This window comes from Scophthalmus maximus, chromosome 4, assembly GCF_022379125.1.
Source record: "Scophthalmus maximus strain ysfricsl-2021 chromosome 4, ASM2237912v1, whole genome shotgun sequence".
NCBI lineage: Eukaryota > Metazoa > Chordata > Actinopteri > Pleuronectiformes > Scophthalmidae > Scophthalmus > Scophthalmus maximus.
The window spans coordinates 28,750,844-28,769,099 of record NC_061518.1 but is presented as its reverse complement, the minus strand read 5'-3'; the positions used below and the strand labels follow the sequence as shown (position 1 = coordinate 28,769,099).

General features: G+C 40.8%; 14 non-coding genes across 14 annotated transcripts; 10 read left to right on the top strand and 4 right to left on the bottom strand.

Moving 5' to 3' along the window:
• The first annotated feature begins 930 nt into the window (after positions 1 to 930).
• Positions 931 to 1,004, top strand: trnai-aau. The gene has a single exon. It is a non-coding gene; the product is annotated as a tRNA-Ile (tRNA).
• Positions 1,005 to 2,713: 1,709 nt separating this feature from the next.
• Positions 2,714 to 2,786, bottom strand: trnar-ucg. The gene has a single exon. It is a non-coding gene; the product is annotated as a tRNA-Arg (tRNA).
• A 263-nt stretch (positions 2,787 to 3,049) lies between these two features.
• On the top strand, positions 3,050 to 3,123 carry trnai-aau. Its single transcript has one exon. It is a non-coding gene; the product is annotated as a tRNA-Ile (tRNA).
• A 1,425-nt stretch (positions 3,124 to 4,548) lies between these two features.
• On the top strand, positions 4,549 to 4,622 carry trnai-aau. The gene has a single exon. It is a non-coding gene; the product is annotated as a tRNA-Ile (tRNA).
• Positions 4,623 to 6,040: 1,418 nt separating this feature from the next.
• Positions 6,041 to 6,114, top strand: trnai-aau. The gene has a single exon. It is a non-coding gene; the product is annotated as a tRNA-Ile (tRNA).
• Positions 6,115 to 7,820: 1,706 nt separating this feature from the next.
• On the bottom strand, positions 7,821 to 7,893 carry trnar-ucg. The gene has a single exon. It is a non-coding gene; the product is annotated as a tRNA-Arg (tRNA).
• A 263-nt stretch (positions 7,894 to 8,156) lies between these two features.
• trnai-aau lies at positions 8,157 to 8,230 on the top strand. Its single transcript has one exon. It is a non-coding gene; the product is annotated as a tRNA-Ile (tRNA).
• Positions 8,231 to 9,942: 1,712 nt separating this feature from the next.
• Positions 9,943 to 10,015, bottom strand: trnar-ucg. The gene has a single exon. It is a non-coding gene; the product is annotated as a tRNA-Arg (tRNA).
• A 263-nt stretch (positions 10,016 to 10,278) lies between these two features.
• trnai-aau lies at positions 10,279 to 10,352 on the top strand. The gene has a single exon. It is a non-coding gene; the product is annotated as a tRNA-Ile (tRNA).
• Positions 10,353 to 11,771: 1,419 nt separating this feature from the next.
• trnai-aau lies at positions 11,772 to 11,845 on the top strand. Its single transcript has one exon. It is a non-coding gene; the product is annotated as a tRNA-Ile (tRNA).
• A 1,418-nt stretch (positions 11,846 to 13,263) lies between these two features.
• On the top strand, positions 13,264 to 13,337 carry trnai-aau. The gene has a single exon. It is a non-coding gene; the product is annotated as a tRNA-Ile (tRNA).
• A 1,707-nt stretch (positions 13,338 to 15,044) lies between these two features.
• trnar-ucg lies at positions 15,045 to 15,117 on the bottom strand. Its single transcript has one exon. It is a non-coding gene; the product is annotated as a tRNA-Arg (tRNA).
• A 263-nt stretch (positions 15,118 to 15,380) lies between these two features.
• On the top strand, positions 15,381 to 15,454 carry trnai-aau. Its single transcript has one exon. It is a non-coding gene; the product is annotated as a tRNA-Ile (tRNA).
• A 1,416-nt stretch (positions 15,455 to 16,870) lies between these two features.
• On the top strand, positions 16,871 to 16,944 carry trnai-aau. Its single transcript has one exon. It is a non-coding gene; the product is annotated as a tRNA-Ile (tRNA).
• Positions 16,945 to 18,256: the final 1,312 nt, after the last annotated feature.

Genomic DNA, 18,256 nt, shown 5'->3' with positions numbered 1-18,256 from the left:
TCGGGCACTTCCACATTGGCTTCACTTGCTGGATCCAGTGACTACATCCATTTGTATACACACCCTATATCCATGTCCCATACCTCCACAGAGCTTTGCTGAAATCCGTTCAGTATTTTACGTGTAATCCTTCTGGCAAAAAAATAACATACAAGGCAACAAATAACCGCACAGTGCTGAAAACACAACTTCCTTGGCAAAGGCAATGACATGCATCACAATGTATATGCAAACCCTCCGCATGTGCTGTACGTGCAGGTCAGCCAATAATGATGCCATTTCGTCAAGGCATTCATATGTGGGTAGCAGTCACATTACTTCAGCCAATTCTCATCAGCATACACCAACCAGTTTTGTAGGGCCGAGTACAATCATCTCAGTTTGATCTGAATTTAAAAGTATCCTGTTAGTTAGGTAAATACTGTCCTGTATGGGGGCTTAAGCTATAACCTTTACCTTATTAACACCACAGCCAAAGTGTTGAGATATTGAAAGACCTTTTATGTTCCTTCCCTTGTAGCAGTGAGGTTTTTGTTTGTTCTCATGTGATTTCATAGAAACCATATGTCTTGTACAGGCTACAACAAGTAGGATGCTAATTTTAACCAGGAAGGGACTCAAAGCCTCAATCTTCTGATTTACAGTCAGACGCCTTGTCCATTAGGCCACAAAACTCGAGGATGGAGTTGTGTGGTGGCTGGATAGGAGAAAACTATGATTTGATTGTTGAGGCAGATATTTGTTACAGAGTTGAACATGCTAATTTTACTGGTAGCCTTGAATTACAATCATAGAACTCAATTCAAGACTTGGTGAGCTATGCTTTTGTCTGATTGAGAGCTTGTCCACTGCACATCCACCTACACCTGTGACACCCGCCTTAAGATCCACACAGTTGTTCATCAACAGTTAGGCATGTATACAAAATGTGGCCGGTTAGCTCAGATGGTTAGAGCGTGGTGCTAATAACGCCAAGGTCATGGGTTCAACCCCCATACTGGCCAATTGTAGCCAAATTTAGCAGGATGGGTCTAATCACCTTCCATTTGGTAATTGAGGCAGGAAGCAGATTAATTGATTAGATGCTAAAATAAACTCATTTCTCTGGGAGTATTCCACAACAGTGATATAATTCAAGTCCTCTTGCATTGTGTTTTCAGACAAGATGATTTTCTTTGAACTTGCACTTAAAAGTCTGGGGACGTGACATGTTACAGGAAGTGAGGACTATTTTCATCGTGTGATAGTATTTTATGACAACAAAACAGACTACAAAAGCACTGGGATACTGTTTTGTCCAGATGAATGGCCAGTATGGGGATTGAACCATGACTTTGGCATCATTAGCACCACGCTCTAACCATTTTAACAGTTTGTTTTTTTTGAACAAAGTAATTCTCTCTCTCTCTCTCCCTCTTTCTTTCTTTCTCTCTGTCTCTCTCTCTCTCTCTCACAAACACAGTGACCGTCTGCTGGTAATTTTAAAGATGACAGGTTTCGGGCACTTCCACATTGGCTTCACTTGCTGGATCCAGTGACTACATCCATTTGTATACACACCCTATATCCATGTCCCATACCTCCACAGAGCTTTGCTGAAATCCGTTCAGTATTTTACGTGTAATCTTCTGGCAAAAAAATAACATACAAGGCAACAAATAACCGCACAGTGCTGAAAACACAACTTCCTTGGCAAAGGCAATGACATGCATCACAATGTATATGCAAACCCTCCGCATGTGCTGTACGTGCAGGTCAGCCAATAATGATGCCATTTCATCAAGGCATTCATATGTGGGTAGCAGTCACATTACTTCAGCCAATTCTCATCAGCATACACCAACCAGTTTTGTAGGGCCGAGTACAATCATCTCAGTTTGATCTGAATTTAAAAGTATCCTGTTAGTTAGGTAAATACTGTCCTGTATGGGGGCTTAAGCTATAACCTTTACCTTATTAACACCACAGCCAAAGTGTTGAGATATTGAAAGACCTTTTATGTTCCTTCCCTTGTAGCAGTGAGGTTTTTGTTTGTTCTCATGTGATTTCATAGAAACCATATGTCTTGTACAGGCTACAACAAGTAGGATGCTAATTTTAACCAGGAAGGGACTCAAAGCCTCAATCTTCTGATTTACAGTCAGACGCCTTGTCCATTAGGCCACAAAACTCGAGGATGGAGTTGTGTGGTGGCTGGATAGGAGAAAACTATGATTTGATTGTTGAGGCAGATATTTGTTACAGAGTTGAACATGCTAATTTTACTGGTAGCCTTGAATTACAATCATAGAACTCAATTCAAGACTTGGTGAGCTATGCTTTTGTCTGATTGAGAGCTTGTCCACTGCACATCCACCTACACCTGTGACACCCGCCTTAAGATCCACACAGTTGTTCATCAACAGTTAGGCATGTATACAAAATGTGGCCGGTTAGCTCAGATGGTTAGAGGTAGGTGCTAATAAGGTCATGGGTTCAACCCCCATACTGCCCAGTTGTCACCAAACTGTACCAGGATGGGTCTAATCACCTTCCATTTAGTGTTGTGAGGCAAGAAGCAGATTTATTGATTAGCTATAACCTTTTCCCTATTATATTTAAATGACCTTTTATGTTCCTTCACTCGTAGCAGTGAGGTTTTTTTTGTTGTTCTTATGTCGTTTTATTGAAACCATATGTCTCGTACAGACTTCAACAAGTAGGATGGTAGTTTCAACCACGAAGGGACTCGAACCCTCAATCTTCTGATTCGAAGTCAGACGCCTTGTCCATTAGGCCACATGGTCACAAAACTCACATAGAAAGCTGTATGCTCGAAGGATATGAGTAAATTGTGGTTTGATTGTTGAGGCAGATATTTGATACACAGTTGAACATGCTAATCTTACTGGTAGCCTTGAATTACAATCATAGAACTCAATTCAGGACTTGGTGAGCTATGCTTTTGTCTGATTGAGAGCTTGTCCACTGCACCTTCACCTACACCTGTTACAACCGCCTGAAGATCCACACAGTTGTTCATCAACAGTTAGGCATGTATACAAAATGTGGCCGGTTAGCTCAGATGGTTTGAGCGTGGTGCTAATAACGCCAAGGTCATGGGTTCAACCCCCATACTGGCCAATTGTAGCCAAATTTAGCAGGATGGGTCTAATCACCTTCCATTTGGTAATTGAGGCAGGAAGCAGATTAATTGATTAGATGCTAAAATAAACTCATTTCTCTGGGAGTATTCCACAACAGTGATATAATTCAAGTCCTCTTGCATTGTGTTTTCAGACAAGATGATTTTCTTTGAACTTGCACTTAAAAGTCTGGGGACGTGACATGTTACAGGAAGTGGAGGACTATTTTCATCGTGTGATAGTATTTTATGACAACAAAACAGACTACAAAAGCACTGGGATACTGTTTTGTCCAGATGAATGGCCAGTATGGGGATTGAACCATGACTTTGGCATCATTAGCACCACGCTCTAACCATTTTAACAGGTTTTTTTTTAAACAAAGTAATTCTCTCTCTCTCTCCCTCCCTCTTTCTTTCTTTCTCTCTGTCTCTCTCTCTCTCTTCTCACAAACACAGTGACCGTCTGCTGGTAATTTTAAAGATGACAGGTTTCGGGCACTTCCACATTGGCTTCACTTGCTGGATCCAGTGACTACATCCATTTGTATACACACCCTATATCCATTTCCCATACCTCCACAGAGTTTTGCTGAAATCCGTTCAGTATTTTACGTGTAATTCTTCTGGCAAAAAAATAACATACAAGGCAACAAATAACCGCACAGTGCTGAAAACACAACTTCCTTGGCAAAGGCAATGACATGCATCACAATGTATATGCAAACCCTCCGCATGTGCTGTACGTGCAGGTCAGCCAATAATGATGCCATTTCATCAAGGCATTCATATGTGGGTAGCAGTCACATTACTTCAGCCAATTCTCATCAGCATACACCAACCAGTTTTGTAGGGCCGAGTACAATCATCTCAGTTTGATCTGAATTTAAAAGTATCCTGTTAGTTAGGTAAATACTGTCCTGTATGGGGGCTTAAGCTATAACCTTTACCTTATTAACACCACAGCCAAAGTGTTGAGATATTGAAAGACCTTTTATGTTCCTTCCCTTGTAGCAGTGAGGTTTTTGTTTGTTCTCATGTGATTTCATAGAAACCATATGTCTTGTACAGGCTACAACAAGTAGGATGCAAATTTTAACCAGGAAGGGACTCAAAGCCTCAATCTTCTGATTTACAGTCAGACGCCTTGTCCATTAGGCCACAAAACTCGAGGATGGAGTTGTGTGGTGGCTGGATAGGAGAAAACTATGATTTGATTGTTGAGGCAGATATTTGTTACAGAGTTGAACATGCTAATTTTACTGGTAGCCTTGAATTACAATCATAGAACTCAATTCAAGACTTGGTGAGCTATGCTTTTGTCTGATTGAGAGCTTGTCCACTGCACATCCACCTACACCTGTGACACCCGCCTTAAGATCCACACAGTTGTTCATCAACAGTTAGGCATGTATACAAAATGTGGCCGGTTAGCTCAGATGGTTAGAGCGTGGTGCTAATAACGCCAAGGTCATGGGTTCAACCCCCATACTGGCCAATTGTAGCCAAATTTAGCAGGATGGGTCTAATCACCTTCCATTTGGTAATTGAGGCAGGAAGCAGATTAAATGATTAGATGCTAAAATAAACTCATTTCTCTGGGAGTATTCCACAACAGTGATATAATTCAAGTCCTCTTGCATTGTGTTTTCAGACAAGATGATTTTCTTTGAACTTGCACTTAAAAGTCTGGGGACGTGACATGTTACAGGACTATTTTCATCATGTGATAGTATTTTATGACAACAAAACAGACTACAAAAGCACTGGGATACTGTTTTGTCCAGATGAATGGCCAGTATGGGGATTGAACCATGACTTTGGCATCATTAGCACCACGCTCTAACCATTTTAACAGTTTTTTTTTTTTTAACAAAGTAATTCTCTCTCTCTCTCTCTCCCTCTTTCTTTCTTTCTCTCTGTCTCTCTCTCTCTCTTCTCACAAACACAGTGACCGTCTGCTGGTAATTTTAAAGATGACAGGTTTCGGGCACTTCCACATTGGCTTCACTTGCTGGATCCAGTGACTACATCCATTTGTATATACACCCTATATCCATTTCCCATACCTCCACAGAGTTTTGCTGAAATCCGTTCAGTATTTTACGTGTAATTCTTCTGGCAAAAAAATAACATACAAGGCAACAAATAACCGCACAGTGCTGAAAACACAACTTCCTTGGCAAAGGCAATGACATGCATCACAATGTATATGCAAACCCTCCGCATGTGCTGTACGTGCAGGTCAGCCAATAATGATGCCATTTCATCAAGGCATTCATATGTGGGTAGCAGTCACATTACTTCAGCCAATTCTCATCAGCATACACCAACCAGTTTTGTAGGGCCGAGTACAATCATCTCAGTTTGATCTGAATTTAAAAGTATCCTGTTAGTTAGGTAAATACTGCCCTGTATGGGGGCTTAAGCTATAACCTTTACCTTATTAACACCACAGCCAAAGTGTTGAGATATTGAAAGACCTTTTATGTTCCTTCCCTTGTAGCAGTGAGGTTTTTGTTTGTTCTCATGTGATTTCATAGAAACCATATGTCTTGTACAGGCTACAACAAGTAGGATGCAAATTTTAACCAGGAAGGGACTCAAAGCCTCAATCTTCTGATTTACAGTCAGACGCCTTGTCCATTAGGCCACAAAACTCGAGGATGGAGTTGTGTGGTGGCTGGATAGGAGAAAACTATGATTTGATTGTTGAGGCAGATATTTGTCACAGAGTTGAACATGCTAATTTTACTGGTAGCCTTGAATTACAATCATAGAACTCAATTCAAGACTTGGTGAGCTATGCTTTTGTCTGATTGAGAGCTTGTCCACTGCACATCCACCTACACCTGTGACACCCGCGTTAAGATCCACACAGTTGTTCATCAACAGTTAGGCATGTATACAAAATGTGGCCGGTTAGCTCAGATGGTTAGAGCGTGGTGCTAATAATGCCAAGGTCATGGGTTCAACCCCCATACTGGCCAAGTGTAACCAAACTTTAGCAGGATGGGTCTAATCAACTTCCATTTGGTGAGTGAAGCAGATTAATTGATTAGGTGCTAAAATAAACTCATTTCTCTGGGAGTATTCTACAACAGTGATATAATTCAAGTCCTCTTGCATTGTGTTTTCAGACAAGATGATTTTCTTTGAACTTGCACTTAAAAGTCTGGGGACGTGACATGTTACAGGAAGTGGAGGACTATTTTCATCATGTGATAGTATTTTATGACAACAAAACAGACTACAAAAGCACTGGGATACTGTTTTGTCCTGATGAATGGCCAGTATGGGGATTGAACCATGACTTTGGCATCATTAGCACCACGCTCTAACCATTTTAACAGGTTTTTTTTTAAACAAAGTAATTCTCTCTCTCTCTCCCTCCCTCTTTCTTTCTTTCTCTCTGTCTCTCTCTCTCTCTTCTCACAAACACAGTGACCGTCTGCTGGTAATTTTAAAGATGACAGGTTTCGGGCACTTCCACATTGGCTTCACTTGCTGGATCCAGTGACTACATCCATTTGTATACACACCCTATATCCATTTCCCATACCTCCACAGAGTTTTGCTGAAATCCGTTCAGTATTTTACGTGTAATTCTTCTGGCAAAAAAATAACATACAAGGCAACAAATAACCGCACAGTGCTGAAAACACAACTTCCTTGGCAAAGGCAATGACATGCATCACAATGTATATGCAAACCCTCCGCATGTGCTGTACGTGCAGGTCAGCCAATAATGATGCCATTTCATCAAGGCATTCATATGTGGGTAGCAGTCACATTACTTCAGCCAATTCTCATCAGCATACACCAACCAGTTTTGTAGGGCCGAGTACAATCATCTCAGTTTGATCTGAATTTAATAGTATCCTGTTAGTTAGGTAAATACTGTCCTGTATGGGGGCTTAAGCTATAACCTTTACCTTATTAACACCACAGCCAAAGTGTTGAGATATTGAAAGACCTTTTATGTTCCTTCCCTTGTAGCAGTGAGGTTTTTGTTTGTTCTCATGTGATTTCATAGAAACCATATGTCTTGTACAGGCTACAACAAGTAGGATGCTAATTTTAACCAGGAAGGGACTCAAAGCCTCAATCTTCTGATTTACAGTCAGACGCCTTGTCCATTAGGCCACAAAACTCGAGGATGGAGTTGTGTGGTGGCTGGATAGGAGAAAACTATGATTTGATTGTTGAGGCAGATATTTGTTACAGAGTTGAACATGCTAATTTTACTGGTAGCCTTGAATTACAATCATAGAACTCAATTCAAGACTTGGTGAGCTATGCTTTTGTCTGATTGAGAGCTTGTCCACTGCACATCCACCTACACCTGTGACACCCGCCTTAAGATCCACACAGTTGTTCATCAACAGTTAGGCATGTATACAAAATGTGGCCGGTTAGCTCAGATGGTTAGAGGTAGGTGCTAATAAGGTCATGGGTTCAACCCCCATACTGCCCAGTTGTCACCAAACTGTACCAGGATGGGTCTAATCACCTTCCATTTAGTGTTGTGAGGCAAGAAGCAGATTTATTGATTAGCTATAACCTTTTCCCTATTATATTTAAATGACCTTTTATGTTCCTTCACTCGTAGCAGTGAGGTTTTTTTTGTTGTTCTTATGTCGTTTTATTGAAACCATATGTCTCGTACAGACTTCAACAAGTAGGATGGTAGTTTCAACCACGAAGGGACTCGAACCCTCAATCTTCTGATTCGAAGTCAGACGCCTTGTCCATTAGGCCACATGGTCACAAAACTCACATAGAAAGCTGTATGGTCGAAGGATATGAGTAAATTGTGGTTTGATTGTTGAGGCAGATATTTGATACACAGTTGAACATGCTAATCTTACTGGTAGCCTTGAATTACAATCATAGAACTCAATTCAGGACTTGGTGAGCTATGCTTTTGTCTGATTGAGAGCTTGTCCACTGCACCTTCACCTACACCTGTGACACCCGCCTTAAGATCCACACAGTTGTTCATCAACAGTTAGGCATGTATACAAAATGTGGCCGGTTAGCTCAGATGGTTTGAGCGTGGTGCTAATAACGCCAAGGTCATGGGTTCAACCCCCATACTGGCCAATTGTAGCCAAATTTAGCAGGATGGGTCTAATCACCTTCCATTTGGTAATTGAGGCAGGAAGCAGATTAATTGATTAGATGCTAAAATAAACTCATTTCTCTGGGAGTATTCCACAACAGTGATATAATTCAAGTCCTCTTGCATTGTGTTTTCAGACAAGATGATTTTCTTTGAACTTGCACTTAAAAGTCTGGGGACGTGACATGTTACAGGAAGTGGAGGACTATTTTCATCGTGTGATAGTATTTTATGACAACAAAACAGACTACAAAAGCACTGGGATACTGTTTTGTCCAGATGAATGGCCAGTATGGGGATTGAACCATGACTTTGGCATCATTAGCACCACGCTCTAACCATTTTAACAGGTTTTTTTTTAAACAAAGTAATTCTCTCTCTCTCTCCCTCCCTCTTTCTTTCTTTCTCTCTGTCTCTCTCTCTCTCTTCTCACAAACACAGTGACCGTCTGCTGGTAATTTTAAAGATGACAGGTTTCGGGCACTTCCACATTGGCTTCACTTGCTGGATCCAGTGACTACATCCATTTGTATACACACCCTATATCCATTTCCCATACCTCCACAGAGTTTTGCTGAAATCCGTTCAGTATTTTACGTGTAATTCTTCTGGCAAAAAAATAACATACAAGGCAACAAATAACCGCACAGTGCTGAAAACACAACTTCCTTGGCAAAGGCAATGACATGCATCACAATGTATATGCAAACCCTCCGCATGTGCTGTACGTGCAGGTCAGCCAATAATGATGCCATTTCATCAAGGCATTCATATGTGGGTAGCAGTCACATTACTTCAGCCAATTCTCATCAGCATACACCAACCAGTTTTGTAGGGCCGAGTACAATCATCTCAGTTTGATCTGAATTTAAAAGTATCCTGTTAGTTAGGTAAATACTGTCCTGTATGGGGGCTTAAGCTATAACCTTTACCTTATTAACACCACAGCCAAAGTGTTGAGATATTGAAAGACCTTTTATGTTCCTTCCCTTGTAGCAGTGAGGTTTTTGTTTGTTCTCATGTGATTTCATAGAAACCATATGTCTTGTACAGGCTACAACAAGTAGGATGCTAATTTTAACCAGGAAGGGACTCAAAGCCTCAATCTTCTGATTTACAGTCAGACGCCTTGTCCATTAGGCCACAAAACTCGAGGATGGAGTTGTGTGGTGGCTGGATAGGAGAAAACTATGATTTGATTGTTGAGGCAGATATTTGTTACAGAGTTGAACATGCTAATTTTACTGGTAGCCTTGAATTACAATCATAGAACTCAATTCAAGACTTGGTGAGCTATGCTTTTGTCTGATTGAGAGCTTGTCCACTGCACATCCACCTACACCTGTGACACCTGCCTTAAGATCCACACAGTTGTTCATCAACAGTTAGGCATGTATACAAAATGTGGCCGGTTAGCTCAGATGGTTAGAGGTAGGTGCTAATAAGGTCATGGGTTCAACCCCCATACTGCCCAGTTGTCACCAAACTGTACCAGGATGGGTCTAATCACCTTCCATTTAGTGTTGTGAGGCAAGAAGCAGATTTATTGATTAGCTATAACCTTTTCCCTATTATATTTAAATGACCTTTTATGTTCCTTCACTCGTAGCAGTGAGGTTTTTTTTGTTGTTCTTATGTCGTTTTATTGAAACCATATGTCTCGTACAGACTTCAACAAGTAGGATGGTAGTTTCAACCACGAAGGGACTCGAACCCTCAATCTTCTGATTCGAAGTCAGACGCCTTGTCCATTAGGCCACATGGTCACAAAACTCACATAGAAAGCTGTATGGTCGAAGGATATGAGTAAATCGTGGTTTGATTGTTGAGGCAGATATTTGATACACAGTTGAACATGCTAATCTTACTGGTAGCCTTGAATTACAATCATAGAACTCAATTCAGGACTTGGTGAGCTATGCTTTTGTCTGATTGAGAGCTTGTCCACTGCACCTTCACCTACACCTGTTACAACCGCCTGAAGATCCACACAGTTGTTCATCAACAGTTAGGCATGTATACAAAATGTGGCCGGTTAGCTCAAATGGTTAGAGCGTGGTGCTAATAACGCCAAGGTCATGGGTTCAATCCCCATACTGGCCAATTGTAACCAAACTTTAGCAGGATGGGTCTTATCACCTTCCATTTGGTGATTGAAGCAGATTAATTGATTAGATGCTAAAATAAACTCATTTCTCTGGGAGTATTCCACAACAGTGATATAATTCAAGTCCTCTTGCATTGTGTTTTCAGACAAGATGATTTTCTTTGAACTTGCACTTAAAAGTCTGGGGACGTGACATGTTACAGGAAGTGGAGGACTATTTTCATCGTGTGATAGTATTTTATGACAACAAAACAGACTACAAAAGCACTGGGATACTGTTTTGTCCAGATGAATGGCCAGTATGGGGATTGAACCATGACTTTGGCATCATTAGCACCACGCTCTAACCATTTTAACAGGTTTTTTTTTAAACAAAGTAATTCTCTCTCTCTCTCCCTCCCTCTTTCTTTCTTTCTCTCTGTCTCTCTCTCTCTCTTCTCACAAACACAGTGACCGTCTGCTGGTAATTTTAAAGATGACAGGTTTCGGGCACTTCCACATTGGCTTCACTTGCTGGATCCAGTGACTACATCCATTTGTATACACACCCTATATCCATTTCCCATACCTCCACAGAGTTTTGCTGAAATCCGTTCAGTATTTTACGTGTAATTCTTCTGGCAAAAAAATAACATACAAGGCAACAAATAACCGCACAGTGCTGAAAACACAACTTCCTTGGCAAAGGCAATGACATGCATCACAATGTATATGCAAACCCTCCGCATGTGCTGTACGTGCAGGTCAGCCAATAATGATGCCATTTCATCAAGGCATTCATATGTGGGTAGCAGTCACATTACTTCAGCCAATTCTCATCAGCATACACCAACCAGTTTTGTAGGGCCGAGTACAATCATCTCAGTTTGATCTGAATTTAAAAGTATCCTGTTAGTTAGGTAAATACTGTCCTGTATGGGGGCTTAAGCTATAACCTTTACCTTATTAACACCACAGCCAAAGTGTTGAGATATTGAAAGACCTTTTATGTTCCTTCCCTTGTAGCAGTGAGGTTTTTGTTTGTTCTCATGTGATTTCATAGAAACCATATGTCTTGTACAGGCTACAACAAGTAGGATGCAAATTTTAACCAGGAAGGGACTCAAAGCCTCAATCTTCTGATTTACAGTCAGACGCCTTGTCCATTAGGCCACAAAACTCGAGGATGGAGTTGTGTGGTGGCTGGATAGGAGAAAACTATGATTTGATTGTTGAGGCAGATATTTGTTACAGAGTTGAACATGCTAATTTTACTGGTAGCCTTGAATTACAATCATAGAACTCAATTCAAGACTTGGTGAGCTATGCTTTTGTCTGATTGAGAGCTTGTCCACTGCACATCCACCTACACCTGTGACACCCGCCTTAAGATCCACACAGTTGTTCATCAACAGTTAGGCATGTATACAAAATGTGGCCGGTTAGCTCAGATGGTTAGAGCGTGGTGCTAATAACGCCAAGGTCATGGGTTCAACCCCCATACTGGCCAATTGTAGCCAAATTTAGCAGGATGGGTCTAATCACCTTCCATTTGGTAATTGAGGCAGGAAGCAGATTAAATGATTAGATGCTAAAATAAACTCATTTCTCTGGGAGTATTCCACAACAGTGATATAATTCAAGTCCTCTTGCATTGTGTTTTCAGACAAGATGATTTTCTTTGAACTTGCACTTAAAAGTCTGGGGACGTGACATGTTACAGGACTATTTTCATCATGTGATAGTATTTTATGACAACAAAACAGACTACAAAAGCACTGGGATACTGTTTTGTCCAGATGAATGGCCAGTATGGGGATTGAACCATGACTTTGGCATCATTAGCACCACGCTCTAACCATTTTAACAGTTTTTTTTTTTTTAACAAAGTAATTCTCTCTCTCTCTCTCTCCCTCTTTCTTTCTTTCTCTCTGTCTCTCTCTCTCTCTTCTCACAAACACAGTGACCGTCTGCTGGTAATTTTAAAGATGACAGGTTTCGGGCACTTCCACATTGGCTTCACTTGCTGGATCCAGTGACTACATCCATTTGTATATACACCCTATATCCATTTCCCATACCTCCACAGAGCTTTGCTGAAATCCGTTCAGTATTTTACGTGTAATTCTTCTGGCAAAAAAATAACATACAAGGCAACAAATAACCGCACAGTGCTGAAAACACAACTTCCTTGGCAAAGGCAATGACATGCATCACAATGTATATGCAAACCCTCCGCATGTGCTGTACGTGCAGGTCAGCCAATAATGATGCCATTTCATCAAGGCATTCATATGTGGGTAGCAGTCACATTACTTCAGCCAATTCTCATCAGCATACACCAACCAGTTTTGTAGGGCCGAGTACAATCATCTCAGTTTGATCTGAATTTAAAAGTATCCTGTTAGTTAGGTAAATACTGCCCTGTATGGGGGCTTAAGCTATAACCTTTACCTTATTAACACCACAGCCAAAGTGTTGAGATATTGAAAGACCTTTTATGTTCCTTCCCTTGTAGCAGTGAGGTTTTTGTTTGTTCTCATGTGATTTCATAGAAACCATATGTCTTGTACAGGCTACAACAAGTAGGATGCAAATTTTAACCAGGAAGGGACTCAAAGCCTCAATCTTCTGATTTACAGTCAGACGCCTTGTCCATTAGGCCACAAAACTCGAGGATGGAGTTGTGTGGTGGCTGGATAGGAGAAAACTATGATTTGATTGTTGAGGCAGATATTTGTCACAGAGTTGAACATGCTAATTTTACTGGTAGCCTTGAATTACAATCATAGAACTCAATTCAAGACTTGGTGAGCTATGCTTTTGTCTGATTGAGAGCTTGTCCACTGCACATCCACCTACACCTGTGACACCCGCGTTAAGATCCACACAGTTGTTCATCAACAGTTAGGCATGTATACAAAATGTGGCCGGTTAGCTCAGATGGTTAGAGCGTGGTGCTAATAATGCCAAGGTCATGGGTTCAACCCCCATACTGGCCAAGTGTAACCAAACTTTAGCAGGATGGGTCTAATCAACTTCCATTTGGTGAGTGAAGCAGATTAATTGATTAGGTGCTAAAATAAACTCATTTCTCTGGGAGTATTCTACAACAGTGATATAATTCAAGTCCTCTTGCATTGTGTTTTCAGACAAGATGATTTTCTTTGAACTTGCACTTAAAAGTCTGGGGACGTGACATGTTACAGGAAGTGGAGGACTATTTTCATCATGTGATAGTATTTTATGACAACAAAACAGACTACAAAAGCACTGGGATACTGTTTTGTCCTGATGAATGGCCAGTATGGGGATTGAACCATGACTTTGGCATCATTAGCACCACGCTCTAACCATTTTAACAGGTTTTTTTTTTAAACAAAGTAATTCTCTCTCTCTCTCCCTCCCTCTTTCTTTCTTTCTCTCTGTCTCTCTCTCTCTCTTCTCACAAACACAGTGACCGTCTGCTGGTAATTTTAAAGATGACAGGTTTCGGGCACTTCCACATTGGCTTCACTTGCTGGATCCAGTGACTACATCCATTTGTATACACACCCTATATCCATTTCCCATACCTCCACAGAGTTTTGCTGAAATCCGTTCAGTATTTTACGTGTAATTCTTCTGGCAAAAAAATAACATACAAGGCAACAAATAACCGCACAGTGCTGAAAACACAACTTCCTTGGCAAAGGCAATGACATGCATCACAATGTATATGCAAACCCTCCGCATGTGCTGTACGTGCAGGTCAGCCAATAATGATGCCATTTCATCAAGGCATTCATATGTGGGTAGCAGTCACATTACTTCAGCCAATTCTCATCAGCATACACCAACCAGTTTTGTAGGGCCGAGTACAATCATCTCAGTTTGATCTGAATTTAATAGTATCCTGTTAGTTAGGTAAATACTGTCCTGTATGGGGGCTTAAGCTATAACCTTTACCTTATTAACACCACAGCCAAAGTGTTGAGATATTGAAAGACCTTTTATGTTCCTTCCCTTGTAGCAGTGAGGTTTTTGTTTGTTCTCATGTGATTTCATAGAAACCATATGTCTTGTACAGGCTACAAGAAGTAGGATGCTAATTTTAACCAGGAAGGGACTCAAAGCCTCAATCTTCTGATTTACAGTCAGACGCCTTGTCCATTAGGCCACAAAACTCGAGGATGGAGTTGTGTGGTGGCTGGATAGGAGAAAACTATGATTTGATTGTTGAGGCAGATATTTGTTACAGAGTTGAACATGCTAATTTTACTGGTAGCCTTGAATTACAATCATAGAACTCAATTCAAGACTTGGTGAGCTATGCTTTTGTCTGATTGAGAGCTTGTCCACTGCACATCCACCTACACCTGTGACACCTGCCTTAAGATCCACACAGTTGTTCATCAACAGTTAGGCATGTATACAAAATGTGGCCGGTTAGCTCAGATGGTTAGAGGTAGGTGCTAATAAGGTCATGGGTTCAACCCCCATACTGCCCAGTTGTCACCAAACTGTACCAGGATGGGTCTAATCACCTTCCATTTAGTGTTGTGAGGCAAGAAGCAGATTTATTGATTAGCTATAACCTTTTCCCTATTATATTTAAATGACCTTTTATGTTCCTTCACTCGTAGCAGTGAGGTTTTTTTTGTTGTTCTTATGTCGTTTTATTGAAACCATATGTCTCGTACAGACTTCAACAAGTAGGATGGTAGTTTCAACCACGAAGGGACTCGAACCCTCAATCTTCTGATTCGAAGTCAGACGCCTTGTCCATTAGGCCACATGGTCACAAAACTCACATAGAAACCTGTATGGTCGAAGGATATGAGTAAATTGTGGTTTGATTGTTGAGGCAGATATTTGATACACAGTTGAACATGCTAATCTTACTGGTAGCCTTGAATTACAATCATAGAACTCAATTCAAGACTTGGTGAGCTATGCTTTTGTCTGATTGAGAGCTTGTCCACTGCACATCCACCTACACCTGTGACACCCGCCTTAAGATCCACACAGTTGTTCATCAACAGTTAGGCATGTATACAAAATGTGGCCGGTTAGCTCAGATGGTTAGAGCGTGGTGCTAATAACGCCAAGGTCATGGGTTCAACCCCCATACTGGCCAATTGTAGCCAAATTTAGCAGGATGGGTCTAATCACCTTCCATTTGGTAATTGAGGCAGGAAGCAGATTAAATGATTAGATGCTAAAATAAACTCATTTCTCTGGGAGTATTCCACAACAGTGATATAATTCAAGTCCTCTTGCATTGTGTTTTCAGACAAGATGATTTTCTTTGAACTTGCACTTAAAAGTCTGGGGACGTGACATGTTACAGGACTATTTTCATCATGTGATAGTATTTTATGACAACAAAACAGACTACAAAAGCACTGGGATACTGTTTTGTCCAGATGAATGGCCAGTATGGGGATTGAACCATGACTTTGGCATCATTAGCACCACGCTCTAACCATTTTAACAGTTTTTTTTTTTTTAACAAAGTAATTCTCTCTCTCTCTCTCCCTCTTTCTTTCTTTCTCTCTGTCTCTCTCTCTCTCTTCTCACAAACACAGTGACCGTCTGCTGGTAATTTTAAAGATGACAGGTTTCGGGCACTTCCACATTGGCTTCACTTGCTGGATCCAGTGACTACATCCATTTGTATATACACCCTATATCCATTTCCCATACCTCCACAGAGCTTTGCTGAAATCCGTTCAGTATTTTACGTGTAATTCTTCTGGCAAAAAAATAACATACAAGGCAACAAATAACCGCACAGTGCTGAAAACACAACTTCCTTGGCAAAGGCAATGACATGCATCACAATGTATATGCAAACCCTCCGCATGTGCTGTACGTGCAGGTCAGCCAATAATGATGCCATTTCATCAAGGCATTCATATGTGGGTAGCAGTCACATTACTTCAGCCAATTCTCATCAGCATACACCAACCAGTTTTGTAGGGCCGAGTACAATCATCTCAGTTTGATCTGAATTTAAAAGTATCCTGTTAGTTAGGTAAATACTGCCCTGTATGGGGGCTTAAGCTATAACCTTTACCTTATTAACACCACAGCCAAAGTGTTGAGATATTGAAAGACCTTTTATGTTCCTTCCCTTGTAGCAGTGAGGTTTTTGTTTGTTCTCATGTGATTTCATAGAAACCATATGTCTTGTACAGGCTACAACAAGTAGGATGCAAATTTTAACCAGGAAGGGACTCAAAGCCTCAATCTTCTGATTTACAGTCAGACGCCTTGTCCATTAGGCCACAAAACTCGAGGATGGAGTTGTGTGGTGGCTGGATAGGAGAAAACTATGATTTGATTGTTGAGGCAGATATTTGTCACAGAGTTGAACATGCTAATTTTACTGGTAGCCTTGAATTACAATCATAGAACTCAATTCAAGACTTGGTGAGCTATGCTTTTGTCTGATTGAGAGCTTGTCCACTGCACATCCACCTACACCTGTGACACCCGCGTTAAGATCCACACAGTTGTTCATCAACAGTTAGGCATGTATACAAAATGTGGCCGGTTAGCTCAGATGGTTAGAGCGTGGTGCTAATAATGCCAAGGTCATGGGTTCAACCCCCATACTGGCCAAGTGTAACCAAACTTTAGCAGGATGGGTCTAATCAACTTCCATTTGGTGAGTGAAGCAGATTAATTGATTAGGTGCTAAAATAAACTCATTTCTCTGGGAGTATTCTACAACAGTGATATAATTCAAGTCCTCTTGCATTGTGTTTTCAGACAAGATGATTTTCTTTGAACTTGCACTTAAAAGTCTGGGGACGTGACATGTTACAGGAAGTGGAGGACTATTTTCATCATGTGATAGTATTTTATGACAACAAAACAGACTACAAAAGCACTGGGATACTGTTTTGTCCTGATGAATGGCCAGTATGGGGATTGAACCATGACTTTGGCATCATTAGCACCACGCTCTAACCATTTTAACAGGTTTTTTTTTAAACAAAGTAATTCTCTCTCTCTCTCCCTCCCTCTTTCTTTCTTTCTCTCTGTCTCTCTCTCTCTCTTCTCACAAACACAGTGACCGTCTGCTGGTAATTTTAAAGATGACAGGTTTCGGGCACTTCCACATTGGCTTCACTTGCTGGATCCAGTGACTACATCCATTTGTATACACACCCTATATCCATTTCCCATACCTCCACAGAGTTTTGCTGAAATCCGTTCAGTATTTTACGTGTAATTCTTCTGGCAAAAAAATAACATACAAGGCAACAAATAACCGCACAGTGCTGAAAACACAACTTCCTTGGCAAAGGCAATGACATGCATCACAATGTATATGCAAACCCTCCGCATGTGCTGTACGTGCAGGTCAGCCAATAATGATGCCATTTCATCAAGGCATTCATATGTGGGTAGCAGTCACATTACTTCAGCCAATTCTCATCAGCATACACCAACCAGTTTTGTAGGGCCGAGTACAATCATCTCAGTTTGATCTGAATTTAATAGTATCCTGTTAGTTAGGTAAATACTGTCCTGTATGGGGGCTTAAGCTATAACCTTTACCTTATTAACACCACAGCCAAAGTGTTGAGATATTGAAAGACCTTTTATGTTCCTTCCCTTGTAGCAGTGAGGTTTTTGTTTGTTCTCATGTGATTTCATAGAAACCATATGTCTTGTACAGGCTACAAGAAGTAGGATGCTAATTTTAACCAGGAAGGGACTCAAAGCCTCAATCTTCTGATTTACAGTCAGACGCCTTGTCCATTAGGCCACAAAACTCGAGGATGGAGTTGTGTGGTGGCTGGATAGGAGAAAACTATGATTTGATTGTTGAGGCAGATATTTGTTACAGAGTTGAACATGCTAATTTTACTGGTAGCCTTGAATTACAATCATAGAACTCAATTCAAGACTTGGTGAGCTATGC